Raw genomic sequence first — 26,415 nt, 5'->3', positions numbered from 1 at the left:
GGAATCCATGAACTTATGGTTTCGTCTAAAATTCTTCTCATTGCCTTCATTTTTCATGGACTTTATGGTCTGATTGTATTTTTTTCTTGTACTATTTTTTCATGATCGTTTGGGCCAAACGGTTTTTTATGGAGGGTCGGAGATTGGTTTGGTCCAATAGCTGCCCTCCTTCCATTCTAACTCTCTCCCGCACGTCCTAGTTCCCATCTCAGGAAAACGTGAGAATCGAGGAGCCTATAGTGGTGGACTGGTGGGACTCCCTAATCCTTCCAAACGACGTAGTTTTGCTAAATGAGACTCACCCCCAAATGCAAAAAATTCCCTAGCACATTGCGAACTATTTTCCCTTGAATACGAAGCTAATCAAGTTGACTGCGGAAACTGTAACTTAAATCACTACTGCTCCACGAGTCCTCTCGGCTCTCAGGGAAAACCCTAGCCCCCTACGTTCTCTCTCCATTCTCCTCTACATCAGGCTCCCTCCCTCTCTCACATCCCAGCGCTGCGATTTCCTTTTAGGCAGAACGCCTCTCGCTCTCTGTGCCGATGCTTAGATTGATAGCTAGCCCACAATAAGGGATCGAAAGGCCTATACAAAGCTTTTTTTGAAAGCCCTCGGTACCTTGAATATTTTAATTTTAGAAGTTCCATTATGGCTAATATTATTTCGTTTATGTTTAATTAGTTTTGAAAAGCCTGATTACCTGCTGCTCTAATAATCATTTGGGAATGTTTACTTTCTGCTTAAAATTCCAATTCTTGATGGAGTTTGATGCGTAAACAGAGAGTATCTACATGTAAATAATTAGAGGGGAAGAGCATTGAACATACTGAGTTTCCGAAGATTTTGATTTGTTTGTTTTGAATCTTCCTGCTCCTGTTTGATTTTTTTATTTTTTGAAGTTTCTTATTTCTTCTGTTCTCAATCCGTTTTTTCTCCTGTTGTAAGAGAGTTTCACAAGTCATGATCAACCCTTCATCCATACTGGCTTAATTTGTTTCTTTTTCCGTTTTTTAACTTCCCCGACTTTACTCTTTTATGTTGTTAGGAAGCCAATGATGGTGATGATATTGTTGGGGTCCTCCGGCAACAAATTATGGAGTTGCTTCCAAATGGCACACCTAGAATGGTAAATCTTTTCTGAGCTTGCTGTGTTCATTCCAAATGTGCCAATTCTGCCCTTTCATCCAAATGGCTCTATTAGAATGTTAAATTTGGAATTGTATTACGTTCTTCGTTATTGAATTTTATTTTTTATTTTTGTATTATGGAAGTGAGGCTACAGTAACTCTCTAATTCTTGGCAAATCTAATATTTCTATACAAATGACTGTTTGTCCCAGTAAAACGTTTAGTCAAATTCTATACTTCCTTGAGGCCCAGTTATGCAAACCTAGAGGCCAAGGCTTCTAGGGATATCATTTTTTGTACTCTATTTGTTTCCAAAGTAACATGCGATTTTTAGATCTTATTTTGTTTTCGTGATCATATAATAGTGTTCCCCATCATTGGGATATCTCTTGTATTATAGAATGGAGAGCACAACTTCGCGTCTCCCTTTTTTTCAGTGAAAGCGTGGTTCCACGGGTAATGCATACATTGTGCTCGATAAAATGCCATTGCACAATCTGACTTATTGGGACATCATGATGACATGGGTAGCTAAAAATGGTCTTGGAGTGAATGGCATTTGGATCTATCACTGTGTATGCGAGCATGAAGAACTAAAACAACTAAACGTTTACGTTTAAAATTACCGAAAAAAAAACTGAAAATGGTTATACTTTATTTCTCTTTAGGTTTTCCCTGCTCCTTTCTATCAAAATTTTAGCTGTATGGGCTTGTTAATTTTGTTTTTTCATAACTATGCAATGCCAAATCAGAAGAAATATATGAATATGAAGAAACTCTGTTGTTTTATGTCAGCACTTTTTCCCGATCACCGTCCTTTTCTCCCTCTGTAAACCTAACCCCCCCTCTCTCTCTCTCCCTCTCCTTTTGGGCATATCATAGTTTGTGGAGTGTTTTTGTCTTTTACTAATGCATTACCCTTGTTTTTTAGCAGCTGCTTGTGGAGTTTTTTTTTTCCTCTAAGTTTGTTATGAAAATCGGTTGAACTATTTTCTTAGTGGCATAGCTGCTTGTGCTGACATCTTAGTGAGCATGCAACAAGGCTTTGAAAAATGATTGAAATTTAATTGTTCACTTGTAACCTGATTGAAATATAACTTTTCATGTGTAACCTCTCTTGGATCCTCTATGAATGGTGACATCTTAGTGAGTATGGAGTCCAAGGCATCTAAGTTTTTGTGCTAATTTCTCAATGACTATCATTAGTAAGAAATGCAAGTTATAGCTAGGTATCCAAATTTGAAGTTTTCTTTCAGTAGTGCATCTTTGGGTTGTTGGGAAAGGGAATATATTGCATATACTCCTCGATAGATCATGCTCACAAACATTGTTTATGTGATGTCAGTGTCTTTGGGTGCTCATAATAGAATCGTGGGATACCTCATTTATGTTTTTTTAATGTTTCTCTTTATTGGTTGAGACCATACCAAATTGCCTAATAAGGGCTGTTATAAAAGCAAAAGCACATTAAAAATATATGTGATTTGGATCGAGCTGAGAATGGATCACTCTCTTTAGTTTCTTTGATACTTTTTTTTCTTCACAAATTTGTCCACTTCTAGGTTTTTTGATTCTTGTTTTAAAAGGTGATGCATAGTCACTTTCCCCCCTGGGTTTTCATGTATTTCTATGTCCCTTTATGCTTTCTTCTTTTCTAATGTAACATGTGCACTTTTATAATTTGTAGTTCTTCAAGAGGATGTCTACATCTTTATGCTGGTTAGTCAACGTAATCTTCATTATTTTAATTGGAGGTACCTGAAACATCTTATGTGATACTGCTAGCATGGTTAAACACAATCTTTGCGAAGATCTAGTGTGGCGTGTTGCATTGGCTTGTCTAAGTGATGCACCAGCTAAATTTAATTTGTTAAGATTTTTTTTTTTTGGTTATCTAGTGGATGCGAAACAGGGCCGTCATTGTAGGCTATCAAATCATATCTAGTCTTTGTTTAGTCAGTAGAGCATACTTTTATGTGTTACGGTTGCCAACTCTTCTCTTGCATCTTGAAGAATCTGTGGAATATTTATTAATTTCCCACTACCTTCAGATTTTTGCGGGTTCGTTACCTCCTACGATCAGATTCATTTCAGCATCAGCAATATTGGAACCATCAAAGTTCAACAGATTTAGTTTTCTTTCTCTTTTCGATCTCCATAGAAAAGTTTTTGATAAAGTTGTGAGAGTTGTTGATGAAGAACCGGGAAAGATTGTGACAACTACGGAAACTTATTACATGCTCGATTGACCTGCGAAGATTGACATTTAATTGTTCACGTGTCATCTCTCTATAGCATCCTCTTTGTTCATGCGCCATTTTTGGCTGTTTTTAGGCTTAGTCAAATTTATTTTAGTTTGCATGAGGCTTGGCTATACTAGTTTCCTTCTTCGTTACCCAATTTAGACACGGATTTGACTGCATGATAAGGTGAGAGAAAGTAGGATTAAGAATGGTAATGATTGCATTTTTTTTATTATTACAAAAACATGTGGTCTTGTGGCTGTTCGTGTTGTTTGAGAGAGAGAGAGAGAGACCCAATGCTCGGGTTTTCTGCAGCATATAATTGTTTTTTGCAGTTATTTGCCTTCTCCATCATATCATTGTTCTTGGGTTTTCGGCAACAAATGTGTCACAACTCTCTTCTGCAGTTGATAGACCCAATGCTCTCTCACCAAGAAATCTCACTTTTCTTAACCTATAAGATCTATCTTTCCTTTCTCACACCCCTTTTTGACTAGTCTAAAGTATCATCGTTCTTTCAGTCATATGACTTCTCCTCTTTACCTACATTATAATACTTAAAAGGTTACGTACTGTTCTTTTGTTTTCCTTTTTGCAATATCAACCTATTATGCACTGGGCTTCTTATTTTAATTTCATGTGTCTGTCTTTTGTGTAGTTTTGTAGATCCATCACCTCTGCAATATTCAAGTGTTGGCAATGATGGAATCAGTGTCTGAAAATCGCAAGGCAAGCCTAAACCGATCTGGTCTCGGCCATAATCCATGTTTCTCTCCATACACCGTGATGCTGGAAGGTGCGACGATGACATAGGAAGGTGATCGAATAAAGCTAAAGCATGTAAGCCTTCTCTGTTCATGTTTCAAAAATAATTATTGTAGAAGTGTTTTAAAATACTGATACGGATTCTGAAATAGCAACAAAACAAGCAGTTTGAGGTGGTTATGATGATTTTTGAAAGATTTAGGAATACCCATATGAATTATTCTAATGGTTTCTTGCTCTTCTCTATATTAATTCTAGGGGAGTTCAAAATGAGGAGGGGTAAGTACAGATGACTCAGGATCAGTTTTGAACACTCCATAGCCGGAGAGCCCTTGTATTGGTTAAAACTTATAAACATTAACAGTACTCATTTAGCTCATTGTAGAAACACTTGCCCTCCTTTGGTGTTTTGACAGAAAAAAATATAAGGTCTTTACATGTCTAGCTCAGCTTGAGAGGCCTAGCCTGATCTGAGAAGTGCATCTTCGGTTTGGATAGACTTCATTCAAGAACGCCCGTCGCCCCGGGAATCAATAAGAAAACAAGTGCTTAGTGTCTCTTGGTCAAGATTCTGTTTGTTTTATTTTTGGTTTTATGTTTTAGGCTGTTAAGGATTTAAGGATTTCTGATCCATTGTTGGATTTTAGGTCAAAATTTTCTTTGTTGATTTTTGGTTTGCGAGAAATGTGTTGCTCATAAATTTGAAAAATGTGTTCCTCTCAAATTTAGGATTTCAATATTTTTGTGTATGTGTTTGAGAGGGAGGGGGGAAGAGAGAGATGTGTGCATACTAAATACTAACTAAACACTACATAAGAGGAATCAATTGTATTGTTATCTTGGTTGACCCTGTTAAGGGATTTATGAATAACATCTAGACTTCACGCTTCTAATTTTCTGTTTGTTATTAGTGTATGTTGAAGATCGTAATTTTATACTGATAAGAAGTCAATAATTCTATGTTTTGTAAGAGAAAGTTGTGGCCAGATTGGTCATTTGGATTGATCGTCTCATCAAAGAAAATGGAAAAAATTAAAGCACACTTGGTCATTAAGATCTGTGTAGTATGTTACTATGTTGACAAGACCAGTGCATTACAGTATCTTTAGGAATTAGGATTGGTTGCTTGTGCAGGTTTGGATCATGGGATCTTAGATGTCTGTTCATGAGTTTTTCCAGCAATACATTAAGGTCCTTGCTAAATTCCCGACTTTGGTTGAAGGGCACTCCTGGAAGAATCAACGTTTGACTTCTTTCATACTTGCTTCAGGCAAGAGACTAGAGGGGTCTTCTTTATCTATCAACCATTAGAACAAGGGCATTTTTGTTTACACAAGTTGATTTCTTGAATTACTTAGAAGAATTCTCCGGTATGTATTTCAGTAAATCAGTTGGGAGTGACTCTCTTTTCTGTAGCATACCAAAGTTCGTGTTTGAACTTCTAAATCAATTTGTGTAGGTCTAGACTACGTCTTTACCTACTTTAAACTTAATTTTCTTGCACCTGAAAAAATAGAACAAAGAAATCATGCAAAAACACTGAAGTGGCTTGGAAATTATAGCAGAGGTGTGTACAACCCCCTCTCTTTTTGAGTTTTTATAGAGTCTAGTGGGTTTGGCTTGCGACAGCAGTTGACGTTTCATGTCAGAGACCATGATTTCTCGGAGAATTACACCATAAAGAGATTGGATGATGTTTGGCTATAGTGGAAAGTTACTACAGCGTTTCATTAGGTCATTTAAGATACTTGAGAAGATTGAGGAGGTAAAGTTTGTCTTGCATTACCGTCACGGGCCTCACGGTCATTGAAAGTTCACAATGTTTCTTGTACCCTACGCTACGAATCCTTCACGAGTATTTGATTGTGCCAGACTCGATTTTGATCATGACATTTGTCACGATTCTTACGAAGAGCAACTGGTGAATATTCTGGAGACTAGAGAGCTTGTCTTGCTGGGCAACAAAGTTCATTTGTTTAAGTCTTGTGGCATTGTCATGGAGTCAAAGAAGCCATGTGAGTGTAGGTATCTGAATTCTGTTTGAACTATCTAGCTTGTTTTCTTCTTGAGGTGGGTGGAAAATTTTCGGGGACGAAATTCCTCAGGGAGAAGAGATTGTAGAGACCCGTGCTTAATTTAATTAATTAATTTAGTACAATGATTACTTGTTATTATATAACAAATAATTTGGTGAGTAATGGATTTTTTTTTGTATAAGTGTGTTTGGTTTATTGGGCTTGAGTTTGTGCCTGGACCGGGTATTGCTGTATCGGGATTGTTATAACCTTTAAATTTATTATTTTTATTTGTTAGCTTTAGGGGCGTTAATGTAATGGCTCATAGCATATTAGGTGGTGGAGATATAACAAACTACTTGGAGGGCCTAAGGCTCCGTCCCGGAACCAAAAATAAGTCCTTATTTTTTGAGAAGGCAATTTCTAGCTTAAAAATTATGGGCTTATTGAAATCTAAAAATATGCAATATGGATCTTGTTTGGAAGATCTCGATGAGATCTTTTATACGATGCAAAAAAAATTAAAAAATTATTTTTTATTTACTTTATTTTTGAGTTTGAAAATGTGAAATAAGCTGCTTATTTTTTAAGAAGGTTTCTGGAACGTAATACTTGCAGTTTAAACGTAAGGAAAAAATAACAAGAGTTCACATTTTGGTCTTGCATGCGCTCTCTCTCTCTCTCCCCACACCGTTTCTTTCCCATTTAGCAATTTAGACTTGGGGAATCTTGTGGCAAGGCTAGGAGCAAGAGTAATCTTGGTGGGCTACACCAAATCAACTTGGAGGACCTAGGATTTGCTTGTAGTTTTTTGGGATTTTTCTCTTTGAGGTGGGAATTTATCTTCTCTCTACATGCCTATGTATTGTTCATGTGTTTCGTCTTCGTATTCCTTGCATTTGTTGACTATTGTGTTGATTCTAGCCTTGATTGAGCAAATTAATTCCCTATCTCTCTTCTTTCTATAAACCCTAAACTTTGGTTTTGGAGTCCCAAATGCCCAAGTGTTCTTGCTTCAAATTGAACCTATTGAAAGTGTTGTCTTCCTATTTTCCTCATTTTCTTCATGGTTTCTAGTTTTGTAGATTTTAAGGCCATGGTTTAGATAAAAATTGATTTTTTTTTTTACTACATGAGCAAATTGAGGCTTTGGATTTTTTATTTTATTTTACAGTAAGTCTACACACACATAAATTTCACGCACAAATCGTCCACAGATCACTGTGGGATCAATCCGAGCTGTTTATTAAAATGTAAAACATTTTTTCAAGGGCCCGTGCGAAAAATTTGCTCAATCCGATACCTATAGGTGCTCAATCCAATCATCTAATTTTTCATTAAGATTTTCAGATAATGAAAAGTTGGATGATTGGATCGAGCACTTATAGGTATTGGGTTGAGCTGATTTTTTGAGGGAGCCCTTGAAGAAAGAAATGTTTTACATTTAATGAATGGCTCGGATCGTCTGTGTGGGACTTGTAGTGGGCCCTACACCGTGATCTGTGGACGATTTGTGCACGAAATATCTGTGTGTGTAGACTTACTGTTTATTTTATTACATTCATGGAATTGAGTTCATAAATGCATATTTGATACGCTGTGGTTCGATAAATTGATGAAGGTTAATATTGGCCCTTATAAGGGGAAATTGATTTAGATGATAAATTTATGGAGGAATGAGAACAAGTGAAGGATAATGGTTGATTTTAAGAAATTGGAATGTGGATACCAATACATGGAGAGGATGAGGAGTGGGCTTTACAAGCTCTAACCTTTGGACAAAGGGGGATGCACATGGTCCCAAACGCATGTAATATCACTAGGTCCCACCTACGGGTTTGTCGCTAGGAATCACTCATGATGTGTTGGTGTTGAAACGGAACCTTGATAAAAAGGGATATGGTTGATGGGAAATTGAGATTTAGAAATAACGGTGTGTGCGTGTGAGTTCCTTGGTTTTAAATTTATGGTTGTGCTGTATGTTCTTATTTTACTCAAAATATCATTGCTCATGTTAGGATTCCCTAAGCACATCTCATCTGATATGCATATAGAGTTTGTTGGAGATTTTTTTATTGGGCATGTGTTTGCTCAACCCTTCCATTTTCAGGTACCAAATAAAAGGTTCGTAGCATGGAGTCTTGATGTGCATTGCAAGACATCTTTTGAAATCATATCTTTTTATCAGAAATTGTAATTAAGAATGAAGTTGCTTCTATGTTCATGTCATATTAAGTATTTCTAGTTGAGAATGGTCCTACTCATACAAGTATGTGTGTGTGTGTGTGTGTGTGTGTGTGTGTTGGTGATATTTTTAGAACGCTGGCATGAAGAAATATTTTACATAACCAATTGCATGCGCAAGAGATTGAGATAATTTTATTGTTGTGTTACTTCAATAAAAATTGCACATGCATCGTGTGCCCAACTTTTAGACTGAAGGAAAATGTTGTCTAAACCCCAGAAACAGTGTAGAGAGTAGCATCCTTTTCAAGGCCAGAGTGGAGCATCAACAGATCTACAGTTCTGCTCTTACCAATTGCAAATGGATCATAAACCGTAATGTGGCATCACGTCCTAAAATTGACAGTCACCTCTCATCTGGCATCCTTTGCCAACAATAAAAAATAGCCTTCACCAAGGCAAGCATGACCCAAGCAACGGCAAAAATATTAAGCAGCAAATTCCAACTCTACACTTTTTACACATAAAGCATCTATACAACAAGAACTCTCACCGCTTGCCCAAATGGTCAATGGTGAGAATGACCCAGTTTATGTACAGAATTATTAACCCATCTTGCCTTCTGAATCTTCAATAGGGACCAGAAAATAGATGCTGAAGAATCAATCCACAATCACACTGAAGTTCCCGTACTAGTCCAATAGCCATGGGAATTCAATGCTAGTCGATAGGTTCTTGAATGATGAGTGTTTTTTGGTTTGTAGTTCTCTTTGAAAATTTTGATGAAGTGTTCTTGGTGTTTATTGAATCAATTTTGGTAGTTTACCTGAAATTGATGCTGTAGTTGTTAAGAATGGAATTGAGTCGGATCAAACAACTACAGTTCCACAAGCAGCTGATGAGACAGAACAAATTAGCAAGGTAGTGGGAAAAAGAGCAACTATTACCACAGCCTTAGCAAATGCTGGGAACCCTTTGGAAGGAGCTGAGACGGAGCTTGTTTTGAATCCGATCCGACTTGGATTTGAATCCAATAATGTGAAAGTCCACAGCTTGTGTTGGATTGTCTACATGTACGTGCTTGTTTTGATTGCGTACTTGATTTTGAGAAGTTTTAGTTTAATGAGTCATCTTTGTTATTATCTGTTTTAGTTGATAGAGTGGAAGTTGACATATCTGTGAAATCTCAGCAGAAATTAGAAAACAAAGATCCACCACATTCTATAGTTGTCTAAACTTTCAATGCATATAGCAGATTCATGGTCCAACTTATTCTGATTAAATTCCATGAGCACAGAAACTCATAGCATATGACCATTTTGAGGGTGATCCTGGGCTAGATGGGGGTAAAAATGTGCCACTGTTTATAGACATTCTTAACATAGTTTGCAGTTGTGTGGAGAATTCATCATCTGGCAGGTACTGCCTTTGGTTATGAAGTGTTGAAGGTGCTTCTTACTGCTGTATCGTCCACCAAGTTCGGAGGTATGTCACAATGGTTATGATAGCTTTTTGTTACATTTTTTTTATTGGCGATCTGTTTAATCTTGGAACTAAATCTGTGATATGTGCTATATATTAGAGGGATAGATCATATTTTGTTAGAAATGGAAGATGTAATGTTGTGTTTTGCCAATTTTGATGCGGATCCATTATGCTTTCACTACTTTTATTTTGAACTGCTGACTCTTTGGTTTTTGTCTCTTTAGGACTCTGTGGTCCATCTCCTGTACAATAATATTTTTCTGGAATAATGTTCAAGAAGTATTCAAGTCTGTTGGTTTCCTGACGGTATTGGTTTTCATTGGAAGAGATTTGGGTGCTTCACTTTTGAAGTTAACTATGGAATTTTGAGTCCCCACAGTTCCCTTTTTATTGTTGTGAGCAAATTAGCATAGAAGCTTTCCACACTTCTTGCAAGAAATTTGTTTATCATGTATGATACTCTGGAAAAACTAATGACCAAACCGCAAATAATTTGGGTTTTGCCTTTGTGGTGGGTTTGTCTTAGGAATAGATTCTTAGTTGGGGTTTGAATAGAAGTTACATTCCTGGGTCTGAATAATGAAAAATTGCAAAAGTTAAGCTTGGTTTTGCGAGCTGGCTTTTTGGAACTTAGGCTATTTGAGGGCCAAAAGAGTAAATAACTAGGGCCTATAATGGTGTTCAACCTGAGTCACCTGACAATGGTTGACAGATTTGGGCAAACACATTTTCCATTTATCATAAATCCAACTTTTTTACTGAAAATGAGGAGTGCATATCCATTTACTATGTTCTGGATTTTGAATGAAGGAAGCAAGGTAATTAGCTCAGGAGTTGAATCTGGTCTCTAGGCTTGCCTTCAATAATGCCTTCCAACTTGAATTTGGGGCATGGTTCCATGGCAATAACGTCCATTCCTCGATTTTGAAGGTGTAGGGGGATGTTTGCTAAAACTTTTTGGGAGCAGCCACTTTGGGCATATATTTGCCAAAGGTTGGGTTTGTCCCCCGCCGATACACACATCGATCGGGGATTACATGGGTACTGTTGTTTTTGTTTTAGACTCTTCCGAGTTCCTGCAATGATTTTGATTAACAAATGAGACAGTAATAAAAGCTTTGCTGATAGACTGTTCTAAACCAACCAAAACCAAATAAGATAAAGTTTGTTACTTGATTCAAATAGAACTTAAGGTTTAGTGGTTTACTGGTGACCCCAAAACTTCTGCTCAATAAATTGCGAAAATGATAAACTGTATTCCAAAAAGAATCAATATCATCAAACTTGTCGTAAAGAAACATTGCATTGCACTCCTAACAAGTAAACCAAAAATGGAAAAGAAAACATTTTTTCACAAAGCTTTTGCTTTCTTGTTGCATTCCGTAACTTGTGAAACACCAGTGTACAAACACAAGTAGAAGAACAAAGTTGACTTGTCTCTTGACCACGTTATTCTCTTCTTTACCTTCAAGTACTGTAATTTGTTATTTGTTCACTGCCAAGTCAACCTTGTCTCTCATCTCTGTTCAACCGAAATTTGTCAAAACTACCAGAATTGGCAATTCTAAAGAAGTTCCCAATGATGAATAGCACTTGGTAACCCGGTTTATCCCGCTACGATGGGGCTTTTTATAAGAATTTTACTGCATTTGAGTTTTATTTTCCTGTCAAGAACAAGTTGACCCCTCTACCTTCTTCGGTTCATGATGAATAGCACTTGGTAACTAAAAGTTGGGGCCACCTTACCATTATTATATACAATTAGAAGAAGTCAATGCCATAAATAGTGTTGGTTGCAGAAATTAATTATGATCCGCGAAATTAGTTTGTGAGACGTGCAGCCTCTTACTCATTGTTAATTGGTTCAGAATTGGATGTTTGAACATGAATGAGATCTAGTTATTCAAAGGTTATTGGGGAAGACTCTATTTCGTTAATGATTAAGCTCCCTATTGTTTCCTCCATAAGTGCACTTTATTTGGTTGTTCTCTCAGTATTTTGGATCTTTTTGTTCGTCTATTTACGTGCGGTTGCCGGTTGGGGATCGCACATGCATGTAGAGTGTTAGAATTTGTCCCACAGAAAGGGCATGCCTAGGCGTGCACCTAGACAGCTAGACCCGAGGCTCGACAAGTTGTGCGCCTTACGGATGGTGGGGCAAAGCAACGTGAAAGAAACCTACCGTAAGGCGCAAGAGGTGCACACCTCTTTCTAGTTGCTTTAAAAAATTAAAAGAAAGGCAAAATTTTTAACCCTAAATAATAATAAAAAAGAACGAAAACTTTTTTTTGGTACAATCCAGACTCCATACCACCAATCGACAAAGCTCGATTGAAGTCTCTAGTAGTCACAATCGACAGGTTTTACATTGGTCGATCGAGTCCACTCCTCCGCCTTTTTTTGTTGTTTATGTCTCTGCCTCTAGGTTTTCTTTTGTTGCCTCTCAGGTCAACTTTTTTGTACTGTTGTTGGATTTTTTTTTCTTTTTCTCTGCAAATTGCCATTTGAATTGGTGATTGGGTCTGATTTCCTATAGTTAACTATGACTCTATGTTATATTTTCTATTTTTGCTCTACTCGATCCACTCGCTTCAATGAAGCTTGCTCCTTGCCTTGCTCCTTGTGCCTAGAGCCCAACAGATTGCTTTTAACAACAAAGGGCTAAGTAACTATAAATACCTTTCCTTCCGGTGTGGTCCTCCTAGTGGAAGGTTCGTGAGATAGATTGCATTAGGCTGCCTTCACTTTTCCAGTTATCTTACGGATGGGCAATCCAAGATGACAAAACAATCACATTGCAGTTGCTTCTGAAATCAGATTTATAATGAACTTATTTTTACCAGTAGTTTTATTAAATTTCAGGAACAATCTGGATTGAACTGACGAAGGATTAACTTGCTATTCACCTTCTTGATGTGCAGTTCACGGAGAACCATTGCTAGGAGTAATCAGAGTTTGTTATAATATTGCTCCTAACAGGTGGTGGTTATAACTTTTGCACTGTTAGTGTAATGTCAATTTGTCAACTTTATGTGAAAACTGATAGGAACTCTTTTGGGTTTTAGCAAGAGTCCTGTGAACCAAGCAACGTCAAAGGCGACGTTGACCCAAATGATCAGCATCATATTCAGGCGAACGGAAACTGATCTGGTTGGGAATTCAAAACATATCTTACATTATTTTTGTTTCCTGTCTGATGCATGAGCATGTACACACTATAGTTGCTTCCACTGTATTCTTAGAGTCTTATTCATCTCAGGCAGTTCAGGTCTCTACCACATCTAGTTCTGTCCCACATAAAGAACCTGCTTCAGAAAATACTTCAGACTCAACAGTGGAAGAGGCTTTTTAGATGAGACAGAGGAATGACTTTGGGTCATGCACTTTCTCTGAATCAAGTGAAAGCGATGTCTCTTTCCTCTGTGGAGGAACTTTAGAATCTTGCTGGGGGTGCTGACATAAAAAGGTGATACTCTTCACCATTCATATGCCATGCACATTGTCAAGCCAGTTAATATGGTTCCAATTTGGGGCAGGTGTAATTTGCTATGATGCGTTGCTATGCCATTTCATTTCTTTGTGTTTTGTAGGGCTTCGAAGCTGTTCTCGACAGGGCGGTGCATCTTGAAGATGGTGAAAAGATGGTAAGGTAAAACAACATTCTGAGAGAGAGAGAGAGAGATTTGTGTAAATAACACAACTCATCGAGCAACACAAACACCAACATCGATTAAATGAAATGAACGTATATTAGATGGCAAAATGGAACAGAAATAGAACTTTGTAGTCCTGGTGCGGTGGACCTTGGTTCTCACGCTTGGTCTGAGAGATGATGATCTATGAGACAGCATCAGCTCCTTCACCTCTTCGAAGTGATGATGATGGATGGCGAGAGAGTGCCTGGAGTGATGATGATCAATGACGAGAGGAGTGAGGATGATTGGTAGGGATCGTAGGATCTGAGGATGATTGGTAGAAATCTGAGAGAGAGAGAGAGAGAGAGTTACTGCCCGTACACATCTACATATATAGAAGGGTATTTTTGTAATTACAAGTTTCGGTTCGGTTCGGGTATTAGCTAAACCATAACCGAACCGATACCTGTTTGGTTATTCAATGCCTCAACCAAACCTGTACCCGTGGGGAAAATTTCGGTTATGGTTCGGGGAATAACTTCGGTTACGGTTCGGGTACCCATGGTTCAAATTGCCATCCCTAGAGGACAATGATGAAGTGACATCCAATGCCTCAACCAAACCCGTACCCGCGGGGAAAATTTCGGTTATGGTTCGGGGAATAACTTCGGTTACGGTTCGGGTACCCATTGTTCAAATTGCCATCCTTGGAGGACAATGATGAAGTGACATCCAAGACCCGTATTTTGTCTCTCGAGCTTCTGCAGGTTAATTCCATGGACTGACTCTATGCATCCTCTTGATTTGAATCGGCATTGGCTCAATTTAACTTAATTAGAGAGTTTATGAGTTTCTTGGTCTCAGCCGCATAGACCTTATTTCTGCATAGACCTTATTTCTAGTAGACCCCTATTGTTGTAAGATAGTTGGGCATTAATTCATTTTTATGGTTTTGATTGGTGTATTTGAAGTTGGCCTATGATCTTAAACCATGTATAGGGTGTGATTCATGGAAAAATTGGAGATGATATGAGAAATCATTTTGTGTTTCAACTTGATGGTTTAGCAAGGTTGCAGAGCATGGACAGATTCATTTGGTCAGAAAACAATTGAGCTTTTGGGATTATTTCCTTTCTGCGGACATTTTTTGCTTTCTACCATATAGCAGATTTTCATCTTCATCTCAAGCTTTTAACCTCATTCCACTATTTATTAGATAATAGTACCAGAGATTGTTCATCCTCGTAGCATGCGGAGAGCAAACAAGAATGACTAATTTTCAAATGTCTTTATACTGGTTTCTCCTTCATTTGGCTTCTTATACAAATTTGGTGCTTATTTGCTTCATAGCATTTTCGATTGCTACGATGTTTTGAGACATACTTCAAGCTATTGTATTTCCAGGGTTTGTTGGAAGGGGTCAGTCATTCATTCACTAAGAACTTCCATTTTATCGACTTGGTGAAAGCTTACCTTTCATACGCTTTGTTGCGAGCTTCAGTTTCTCATTCCCTGATGATTTTCCAGGTTTAGTAGCATGCCTTTGGGTCCCCTTTGTTTCGTACATGAGCTTCTTCTCTATAGGTCTTGATAATGGTGATTCTTAATTTACTTTTTGGCAGTACTGAATGGGAATCTTCTCAGTGCTTTTATTGCGATTTAGGGAAAGTCTCAAGGTATGTGCCATGTTTCCGTACTGCTTTCTTTCTTTTTTCTATATTCCTCTTTAGTTTATTTGTTTTGGTTGAAAACTTTTTTTATCTGTCCTTCGTGGTATCTGCCTTATAATTATTTCAGGGTGAAATTGGCATTTTCTTTCCCTTGATTGTTCTACGATCATTGGATAGCTCAGAATGCTCCCTTAATCAAAAGATAAGCACTCTCTAGTACAGGTTTACGATACTCTTGACTATGATTAAATTGCTTCATCTTTTGCTAATGGTAGTGAAACTGCTGTTGGTCATTTATTTTTTTAGGGGATGTCGGGTTATTTTATAACCATACTTTCGCATTATTCTGCAGAATGGTAGAGAAAGTGTGCAAGGACTCTGAAATGCTTGTTGACCTGTATGTGAACTATGATTGTGATCTTGAGGCACGTAACTTGTTTGAACGCATGGTACAAATTAGGATGACTTTTTTTATAATGTTTTCATTCCCCTTTTGTTATCTTTTGAGGTTCTTCCCTGTTTTCCATTACATCATAATCTTCTCATACAGGCTATCACTCTATTGAGGTCATGGGAATCAACATGTTGATCCTAACTCAGTTACTGTATACCAGATGGGATTTATTGGTTTGCCTCTTTGCACAACATGGGCATAAGCTATGTCATGCTGATTCCAAATTTGAATTACTGTTTTGCTAGAACTTAGAAGAAACTGATGATTACCTCTATTCCTTGACCTTTATAGTGTTTGGTGAATGTGCTAAAATCATTGGTTGACTGGGAGAAGATGAGGAGGGAATTAGAGAACCCCAGTTATGATAAACACCCTACCGATGGAGAAGTTTCATCTAGAGAATTTGATGAGAGTACAATTAGGGAAGATTTGCACAATAACTTAGAGAAGGCCAAGGCTCATAAGTCTACCATGGAGGCTGTTATAGCTGAGGTAATTTATCAAACTCTAATATCACAGTTCCCCTTATTCTTGGGATGTTGGAGAGAATGTTTGTCAGATTTTTTATGTTTGTTAAATGGACATAGAAGCTGATGATTTTTTTCCTGCTTATTTGGATGTGGGCATCTCCTACGAAACATTTTAGTTTTGCACTAAAAAGCAGGACTTTATCCACTAGATGTCAGGCTGTGTTAAGGTATTGACGTGTGGTGCCAAGTATGTTTCAGTTCAACCGGAAACCAGCGAAAGGTGTAGAGCAAATGTTATCAAATTGGTTGGTGGAAAATACACTTGCTTTAGTTGCTCATTTTTTGAGGAATACTCTGAGTCTGGACAAGGTAGAACTGTTCTTTCAGTAAAATTTCATAGGCTTACGACCTCAATTGAAGAGTGGGCAAAAATTATGCAGAACATAAGGGAGAATCTGTTCTATAGGCAGTCCTCTTTCTATTGATCTATTTGTTTTGCTAAAAAATAAATTACACCAACCCCCCTTACTTTTCTAAAATTACAGTAATGCCCCAAAATTTACCTGATAACGGGATGGTAAATGCTGACATCATCTTGTTTGAGTTTTGACCGGATAAAAATGGGGCTATTTATGTGTAGATACAGAAAATAAAAAGTAATTCCCACCAAGTCACCTCCAATTAATGAAACGCTAAAACCTTATGAAAGTGTCTAAACCCTAGGGTACCCTATTAAAGTGTCTAAACCGCTAAAAACCTATGATAGGAAAGTGCACCCTAAAACCCCTATGAAAGTGCCTAAACCTAAACCCTAGAGCTCTATGGAAGGCGCCTAAACCTAAACCCTAAGGTACCCTAAAGTGGGCCTAAACCCAAGGGTATTCTAAACCTAAAACCCTAGGGTACCCTAAAACCCTAGGGTGGCACTTTCATTAATGGTAAATGTATTTTGTAAAAAGTGGACCTAGTGGTAATTAAGTATTCCATCTTACCTTAATGGGAATTAAGATGTGATTTTCTGTACCTAGTGGTAAAAGTCCCATAAAAAAATGTTGACATCGTATTTGTAAAAATAATAGCCATAAGGCCCAAAACCAATCTTGTAAAAGCATGATAAGAAATGGCAAAGGGTAAAACATTTGCCTCTTGAAGAACCACTAGTTCAGAAACCCAACAATGGTTGTTATTGGATTTTTAGAAATCTCAGGGGGTGTTTGTATATTTCCCAATTTAGTTTGTTTGAATCGATTTGTTTTATCCCCTTGGTTTGCAGGCTATGATTGGAGACTACTTGGGCCAACATGAAGAGTTTCCCCTTGCTGTGATGCATGCTTATGTAGATTCCATGAAGTTCTCTGGTATGAAGTTTGAGTTTGCAATCTATGAGTTCCTTGGAGGATTCCGGCTTCCAGGAGAAGCACGAAAGATCGAATCGGGGAGAAATTTGCTGACTAGTAAGTGTATACAATTATGTTCTCATGTGTGTGGGCATATGGATGCAAGCCTTTCGGCTATGCCCTTGCTTTAATTGGGCCCTTCACCTATTGGAAGGCAGGCTCCATTTGGCTGGATACACGCTAAAAAAATAGATTTAATCCCAATTTACCCAAAAATTCTGATGGATTGGTACTTTGCACACCAACGGCTCAATTAAGAAATTTTTATGCGTTTGAATATCTGGAATATAATAGATGAAAGTAAGGCCCCGTTCCAGAACACCTTCTTAAAAAATAAGTACTTATTTCACATTTTCAAACTTAAAAATAATGTAAATGAAAAATAAATTTTCAATTTTTTTTTGCACCGTAGTAAAGATCTCAATGAGATCTATCAAACAAGATCCATAGTGATCGGAAAATTATTTGCGTAAGCACGTGATTTTTGAGCTTGAAATTACCTTCTTAAAAAATAAGTACTTATTTATCATTCCGGAACGGGGCCTAAGTATACAGCTTTTGGTATTTCATGAACACTTGTGACTTGTCTACTACTACATTGAAAGTGAAGTCACTCCTGCAATTGGACTTGTCTTTTCACGTGAACGTCGTCAATAGTAATACAAGTCAACCGCTTGTAGGGTGCATTTTTGTGTGTGTAGTGAAGTGTATAGATGCCACATCCTAATTCTCATTTGATTGTGTACTTGTATTTGTTATTGTTGGCAAGATTAGACTCATCAACAACTTTAGTAGTAAAAGGAGTTATGAAGTAAAAATAGGGGAGTGGTTTTGCCACTCCCCTTTGTCTCTTTAGTGGATAATTTGTTTTGTGATAGAAGGGGAGTGGCAAAATCAATTTCTTAAAAATATAGCTTACTTTAAGGGAGCTGATAATGCCAAAATCATTTTTGTTTATGCCAAAACTCATTTATTTCATGACTTAATTGCCCTTCACTACACCACTTACTTTACGAAAATGCCCCTTCAAATCCAGAGGATTATTTTTGTTTACGTCTCTTCTCAAATTACCACTAGTTTTGCTCATGAATTGCATTTTTGCTTGATGTTTAATTTTTGTTTGCTTCTCTTCCAAAATTAGCTCTAGAATTTGCTCATGAATCCTTGCATTTTTGCTTGAAACGTGGAACTGGAAAACGCATTGCGCTTATGGGATTTTAAAGGGTATTTTCGTAAAATAAGTGATGTAATGGAGGGCAATTAAGTCATGCAATGAATGAGTTTTAGTAGGAACAAAAAGGATTTTGGCATTATCAATTCCCTACTTTAAAGGAAGACGGATGACGTGAAGAGAAAATACAATAATGAAAAAGAGAGAAGATAATTATGTAGATCCCTAAAGGCAAAAAAGACGAATATATTGACACCTACTGCAATTTAAATCACGGATAACTATAGTGACTTTGGGAAGGTGGCAAGTATATTAGCTATGAAGTGTTATTTCTTCATATGCTTTGTTTTCCCGTCAGTGGGTAAGGACTTTTAATTTCTGATACTAAGTGGTAAGATCTCGCCTATTTTGATTTTTAAGTGCACTTCTTTTTTAAGTGGAACTCTGGCTGCTTCTTTTTTTAGTCAAGATCTACCAATGCAGTTTGACCAAGTAATTTATGTTACGAGATGCACTTAAAAACCTAACTTAATACTTAAAACTTTCTACCTAGATGGTTCAGTTGACCATGTAAGGTGCACGAATAAAAGACCCAAACACTTGCTTTTAAACTTTGACTCTTCTTAAGTTAACGTTTAGCGGCCTGCCAAAGAACCTTTTAATTTTGTGCTTCTATTCTTCATATATACTGGGGCGTGGGTTTCGCTGACTGGTGTTACTGTGCATTATTTGGAAACCAGTAGGGTTCCAAGCACTTTCGTCTGTCTCTATGATTTCATAGCTAGCGGCCCAGGGCCATTACATGCTCTGATAATTCAAGGATAATAAACCTTTGATATTCATTGACAATATTGATTGCGGGGAGAAGGGAAACTTTTGGAATCAGGTCTTATCCCAAATGGTAATTTAATATACCCCAAATGGTACTTACCGAAGAACCCATTCTTGTTGTCAGCTAGTAATTTAATATAAACTTTGTTTTACCTCTTGCAGTTACTGTGCAGATAATCCAGGTCTTTTTAAGAATGCAGATACCTTATATGTCCTTGCATATGCAGTTGTAATTTTGAATACCGATGCACATAATCTGAGGATAATAAACTTTTGATATTCATTGACAATATTGATTGCAGGGAAAAGGGAACCTTTTAGAATCAGGTCTTATCCCATTGAATGCTTGTGTAGGTAAATTTTACTCATACCCCAAATAGTACTTACCGAAGAACCCATGATAAACCCATTCTTGTTGCCAGCTAGTAATTTAATATAAACTTTATTTTACCTCTTGCAGTTACTGTGCAGATAATCCAGGTCTTTTTAAGAATTCAGATACCGCATATGTCCTTATATGTGTAGTTGTAATGTTGAATACTGATGCGCATAATCCAATGGTATGGGCTAAAATGTCCAAGGCTGATTTGATACGCATGAATGCCACGAATGATGCTGAAGAGTGTGCTTCGATGGAACTTCTGGAGGACATCTATGATTCCATCGTTTTGAAGAAGAGATAAAAATAAAAGATCACTTGGTTGCTCTTGGAAAAAGTAGTAGACAGAAGCCAGAAGCAGAAGAGAGGTCGCTTTGTTAACATTCTTAATCTGGCTCTACCGAGGAGGAATTCAGCAATGGACACAAAGTCTGAAAGCGAAGCTGTCATTAAACAAACACAGGCTATTTTTCGCAGTCAAGGAATGAAGAGAGGAATCTTTCATACTTCATATCAGATTGAACTTGTAAGGCTGATGGTTGAAGCTGTAGGATGGCCTTTGCTCGCAACTTTGTCTGTTACTATGGAAGAAGGAGACAATGAGCCAAGTTCTCTGTATGGAAGGATTTAGAGAATGGATACCATGTGCAATACTTTTTTAACATCTCTAGTTAGGTAAGTTTCCTCTCTTTAAATTACTATATAACATTTCCTTATGTTTTGTTGTTGATATTTGTATTACATTTCTTTTGTGCTTGAAGATGTTAAAGTAATTTTCTGTTTTTTCTTGTTTGGAAAGTATAGCAAACTCATGGGAACAAGGTGTTCATTGCTTCTCTTTCTACCTAAATGTGATACCACCTGTGACATTCACTCAGGCTGTTGATTTTTACATATCAGATTTAATTTCCTGCATGCACCAAAGGACATGTGTGGTAAAAATGTGGAAGCATTGAGGACTCTACTTGCTTTGTGTGACTCCGAGACTGATGCCCTTCAAGACACATGGAATGCAGTTCTGGAGTGCAATTCTCGGCTTGAATACATCATGTCAACTCCCGCTATTACTGGAACTTTCGTGCAAAGATCAAATCAAATCTCCAGGGATGATATTATTCAATCTCTGAGAGAGTTGGCCGGTAAACCAACAGAACAAGTGTTTGTGAATAGTATTAAATTGCCCAGTGAAGCGGTAGTGGAGTTTTTCACTGCTTTGTGTAATTTGTCAGCCGAAGAACTGAAACAGACTCCAGCTCGTGTTCTTAGCTTGCACATATACACTTGGTAATTTTCTTACCGTCCACATTTAGTTAGTTCTACACATAATATTACTTGGATAGTAGCTTTGTGCAGCGTTAATTTTCCACTAAATTAGGCATCTAATTGTTGGACTGTAGCTTTAGGTCTGCTAGGTTGACCTGTTTTGTACGGTGGGGTTGATTTTGCAGAACTATAAAAAAGTATATGGAGTAGCATATGAATGTATTTCTCATGTGTTCTTGAGGCATAAAAAAGGAATTTTGAATTCTAAAAATGGTTTGCCTTGGTTTTCCAACATTCATTATGTGCAAAACTATTAGTCGAGGTTTGTAGTCCGTACAATTATGGAACTGATCTGTTAGTGTGAAAAGCTGATTACCGATGTGTCCTTTGTTTGCTAATAGGCAAACTTATTTCCTTTCTTTCCATTTTTTGTCCATTTCTTTTTATTTTGAAACACGGTAATGAGGTGTTTGGGCCTCTTACAGTGGCCTACTTATCCATAGGGAAGCTCTGTTGCCGAATCTCATGCCCGCTTGGTTGCAGGGATAAATTCATTGGGTTGAGCCTTACATGGATTCGAGCTTGAGACTTTGGTTCTTGGGGCATGTCCTTACCATCTACTTATCCTTCTTGTTAACAATTTCAAAAGTAAACAAATATCCCCAAGCAGCTCAACCCCACCCTAGAAGCTGTAACACATAAAAAAGACTAAAGACTTCAACAAAAAATAAAAGTAAACAAACTGGTACTGTTGATTATGTGATCCTTCAGTTTGCTTTTTTGTATGCCGCTATTTGTGCATCTATGTTGTGTTTAATTTTGGACATAACATGGTTATATGAAATAGTTGCCTTCCAGTACTTGAAGCTTTTGCAAATTTGTTGCTTCTTAAGTAATTGCCATTGTTTTAAACCAGCCAATTAGGTGCATGTCGGCTAGTTCGAATTAGGTTTTGAGACCCCGTGTACTTGGTGACTGTTGAATCACCACTGAACGGGCTGCTTCGGCCTTCAAAATGGTGCGAATCAAAAATATTTTATGATTCGGTGGTGAATCTGATGAGTCTATGTTATTGACACAATGGGTTTTTAATGTTAAAGCTGGGTTGTAGATGCCCTTGTACCGTCTTCATTGGCAAAAACAAGACGATTTATTATTACTTGGTCGAGTCCCTTAGTATTCTTACCGGAAACGCTGGGGTACGGGCCTCCATTCGTGCAGCAGGCCTACTCCAGAGGGGTAGGCCAAATGATTTCTAGGGCCAACTGATTTAGACTGAAGCATAGAGTTAGAGTTTACAAGAGTGCTAAGAGAAATTGCTACCTTGTCACTGTGAGATCCCAAGAGAGGGTGCTAAAATCAAATGGTAGCCCCTTGTTCAAATGCAAAGGACAAAAGAGAAGCATAACTGAATAAAAGATGTAGGAGAAGCACTTGTTGCATCCTTTCAGATCTATGTTTAGAAATAATCTAAATGCTTTCCTGACCTCACAAAATATATCCATATCCATGCAAGTGCTAATATTTGTTAATATACTTCCATTGTGTAAAAAATATGCTTCTACATGTGAAGATAGCATTAAGATGTGGCAAATTAAGATTAAGAGAGTTGAAACATGTGTGTCATTGAGTTTAAACATGTTGGTGATGATTTCAGAAATTGCCTTGCCTGATATCCACTTTTGCATACTTATCGCACAATACTCCCGCTATTGTTAGACTAGGACTGTTACCGTAACGCTGTCACTATATAAATCTATTGTTAGTTCTGTATCTTGTCTTTGACCAAAATTTTCCCTGATGAGAGAAAATAATCCAACACTTTTGCATCAACAAGCGAACATTCGAAGAAAAATGTCAGTGCATGGCTGTGTTCGGCCAGATTTTTGTCTGAGTTTTATTTATGTGTTTAGACATTGTTTATTGGAGTGATGAAAACCTGTAAATGATCTCCGAGAAAGTTCCCTTTGTTTACAACATTAATTATCTCCCATGCATTTGATTAAGTGACGACATGTATGATGTGCTTGTGCAGTAAAGATAGACTTGTTAACAATCTTGACGTTTCTTTCTACCAATAACTTAATACTCTTTTCAGGTATGGGCAAGAATATGGTGTGTCCTGGCGAATCATTTTATTTTTGCTGGTAGTCATCATGATGAGAAAATTGCTATGTATGCTATTGATTCTCTGAGATAACTTGGTATGACGTACTTGGAGTGTGCTGAACTCGCCAATTTCACACTTCAAAATGACATCCTAAAACCATTTGTCGTTCTTATGCGGAGTAGTCGCAGTGAAACCGTACGGAAACTGATTGTTGATTGCATTATTCAAGTATGTCTCGTGATCGGATTTGCTGGTAGTCAATTGTCATATGCATTAGATGTTTGCGAAATCAAGTTTGTTGCTGTAATTCCAGATGATAAAATCTAAAGTTGGAAGCATAAAGTCAGGCTGGTGAAGTGTTTTTATGATTTTTACAGATGCTGCAAATGATGGCTTGGAACCAATTGTGGAAAGCGCATTTGAAAATGTTGAACTGGGTGAGAACCAAGTTTTCTTCTTTAACTTTGTCCTCCTTGAGAGTTTCTAGCTATCGTTTAAGAGTGTCATTTGGTTGGTAAGTCATGGAGGCTCGAAAATGAGTATCTTTAATAGGAGATTGAGACCTTAATCTTTTTATGAATTTGGTGTTTTCCTTCCTCTTGTCACTTCAACAACTACTAATTGCCAAAAAACTATGCAGTTATCTTGGAACATTTTGAGCAGGTCGTTGGGGACTGCTTTATGGATTGTGTCAATTGTCTTATTGGGTTTGCCAACAATAAAAGTTCCCACCGGATAAGCCTGAAGGCTATTGCTCTCCTGCGCATATGTGAGTATCGGCTCGCTGAGGTACTCGTTCCCGTGTGAAGTTCTAGTTTTCCCTGGGAAAAATCATTTGCTTGCAGATGATAAAATCTAAAGTTGGAAGCATAAAGTCAGGCTGGTGAAGTGTTTTTATGATTTTTACAGATGCTGCAAATGATGGCTTGGAACCAATTGTGGAAAGCGCATTTGAAAATGTTGAACTGGGTGAGCACCAAGTTTTCTTCTTTAACTTTGTCCTCCTTGAGAGTTTCTAGCTATCGTTTAAGAGTCATTTGGTTGGTAAGTCATGGAGGCTCGAAAATGAGTATCTTTAATAGGAGATTGAGACCTTAATCTTTTTATGAATTTGGTGTTTTCCTTCCTCTTGTCACTTCAACAACTACTAATTGCCAAAAAACTATGCAGTTATCTTGGAACATTTTGAGCAGGTCGTTGGGGACTGCTTTATGGATTGTGTCAATTGTCTTATTGGGTTTGCCAACAATAAAAGTTCCCACCGGATAAGCCTGAAGGCTATTGCTCTCCTGCGCATATGTGAGTATCGGCTCGCTGAGGTACTCATTCCCGTGTGAAGTTCTAGTTTTCCCTTGGAAAAATCATTTGCTCTAGATGACATATTGGTTTGCTGGCTATTTCTCATTATTGTTACACATGGATGATAAATGTAATTCATGTCGCCTCGACTAAAGTAGGGCGACTTCTGAATGTCGAAGTAAACAAGACAGAACTTGCTCAACACAATTTTTCTATCTAGAACTGCATAAATTAAGGCGCAGTGAAGTTTGACAGCTGACAATTCCCTAGATTTTGTCTTTCTAACTTTGAGTAATCATTCATCAAAAATAGGGTTCATAAAATCTACTTGAACAATGGAGGAGTTTTGGATGTGTTTCTGAAGTGAATTTTGATGAATACTTTCCTAAGAAATCAAAAGAAAAAGTTATGAGCTGCACGCTTATAAGAGTGTGTGCACCTTATCATACACATGCTGCTGTGTTAGGGGAGTAGCATACTTATGTTAAGTTCGAAGGAAGTGGGTGAAAGTGAGAAAAATCAGCGAATATGAAAACCATATTGAGAATGCAAAGGAGCTCTGTCATATGTCCTTTGGGTTGTGACGCAGGGGATCTTATAGGAAAGGATACACAAGAACAACTCAAAAGCAAACACTGTAGAGAAAGCTCTATATTTTTTCTTATTAATTAATACCCAACCAAGTTATCTGAAGGCTTTTTATTTGGTTACAAATTATAGTGTTTTCAAATCGGGATAGGTATCGTGTATCGTTTATTTTATTTTATGAATCGTATCGGGATATGTACGATACGTTAACAAAAGCTAATATAAATAAAATAATAGTTATACTTAATTACAATCAAAAAATCTATTGCATATATGAAAAATAAGTGTTTTATATATGAAAATAGGCTTTTTAAGATGAAAATTTTCAATTCTCCCAAGTATGGTCTATCACATTGAGGCTTTCTGGTGCTTGAGTCAAGGGAAGAGAAAAAGTGACCTTTTCTGATTCATGCAAAATTAAAATTTATTTTTTATTTTTCATTTCCGTCCAAATTTTTTCCGAGCTAAATTCTGTCCACGTAATTATTTTTAGTGGTGAAAATAATTCACCGATTAGAATTATTACTATTATTTATAGTCGTTCATCAGTTACTTTTTCCCTCAACGGTCAGATTTTTCCAAGTTGTTCCAAGACTCCCAACTTTACTCTCTCTCTCTCTCTCTCAGCACAGCCCAAAGTCCAAACCAAAACCTTACCAGCGTGAAATCACAAATCTCACCCGACGGAACCCAATTGAGCCATGAAACCTCAACCCACATGCACACACACACACTCTCTCTCTCTCTCAAGCCCAGCCATGAAACCCAGTGTGAAATCACACTGGACCAAACCCTCGTTCCACTGTTTCAGTCGCGATTCCGGTGACCCGTCGATCTCCCTCTATCTCACTGGCGAGATCTTTCTCTCACCACCCTCTATCACTGGATTCTGGCGTTGTTTGGTTACTGCGGCAAGGAGTTGCAGAAATTTCCAGATTCCGGCAATAAATTTTGAAATTCCGGCCAACATTCCAGCTAATTCAGGTAACTACGGCCGTCCATTTTCTGGTAGAATCAGTTGGTTTTTGATGATGTGGCATTTATAGCTTTAGTAATTTGGGAATAGATATATCCATACATATCCATCTTTGCCATTTTCCATCCCCATTTGAGCTCTGATGTTTGCATTTGGGGATGGAAAATGACTATCCATCCCCCATTGGACTTGCTCTAAGTTTGATCACCACCGACTCAAAATTCAAAAAGCCTTTTTATGGGCACGTTAGAGTTGTTTGTCATAGAAGCACTCTCTCTTCCACAAACCCTTTGGAATGAACGATTTCCAGACCAAAACCCTTGAATTTTTCCGCATGCAAACCATTGGA

The 26,415-nt window shown here is 37.5% G+C and overlaps 1 long non-coding RNA gene and 1 pseudogene across 1 annotated transcript; both read left to right on the top strand.

Annotated features, from left to right (window-relative positions):
- Positions 1-343: 343 nt before the first annotated feature.
- LOC131326554 (uncharacterized) lies at positions 344-13,284 on the top strand. Its single transcript, XR_009200048.1, has 9 exons — positions 344-618; positions 1,050-1,130; positions 2,819-2,850; positions 4,033-4,214; positions 5,274-6,985; positions 8,619-9,823; positions 12,686-12,805; positions 12,889-12,973; positions 13,083-13,284. It is a non-coding gene; the product is annotated as an uncharacterized LOC131326554 (long non-coding RNA).
- Positions 13,285-13,315: 31 nt separating this feature from the next.
- On the top strand, positions 13,316-24,704 carry LOC131327708 (brefeldin A-inhibited guanine nucleotide-exchange protein 5-like; annotated as a pseudogene).
- The last annotated feature ends 1,711 nt before the right edge of the window (positions 24,705-26,415 follow it).

Source organism: Rhododendron vialii, chromosome 5a (genome assembly GCF_030253575.1).
Source record: "Rhododendron vialii isolate Sample 1 chromosome 5a, ASM3025357v1".
NCBI lineage: Eukaryota > Viridiplantae > Streptophyta > Magnoliopsida > Ericales > Ericaceae > Rhododendron > Rhododendron vialii.
The sequence above is the reverse complement of the archived record's forward strand: the minus strand, read 5'-3'. Positions and strand labels throughout refer to the sequence as shown.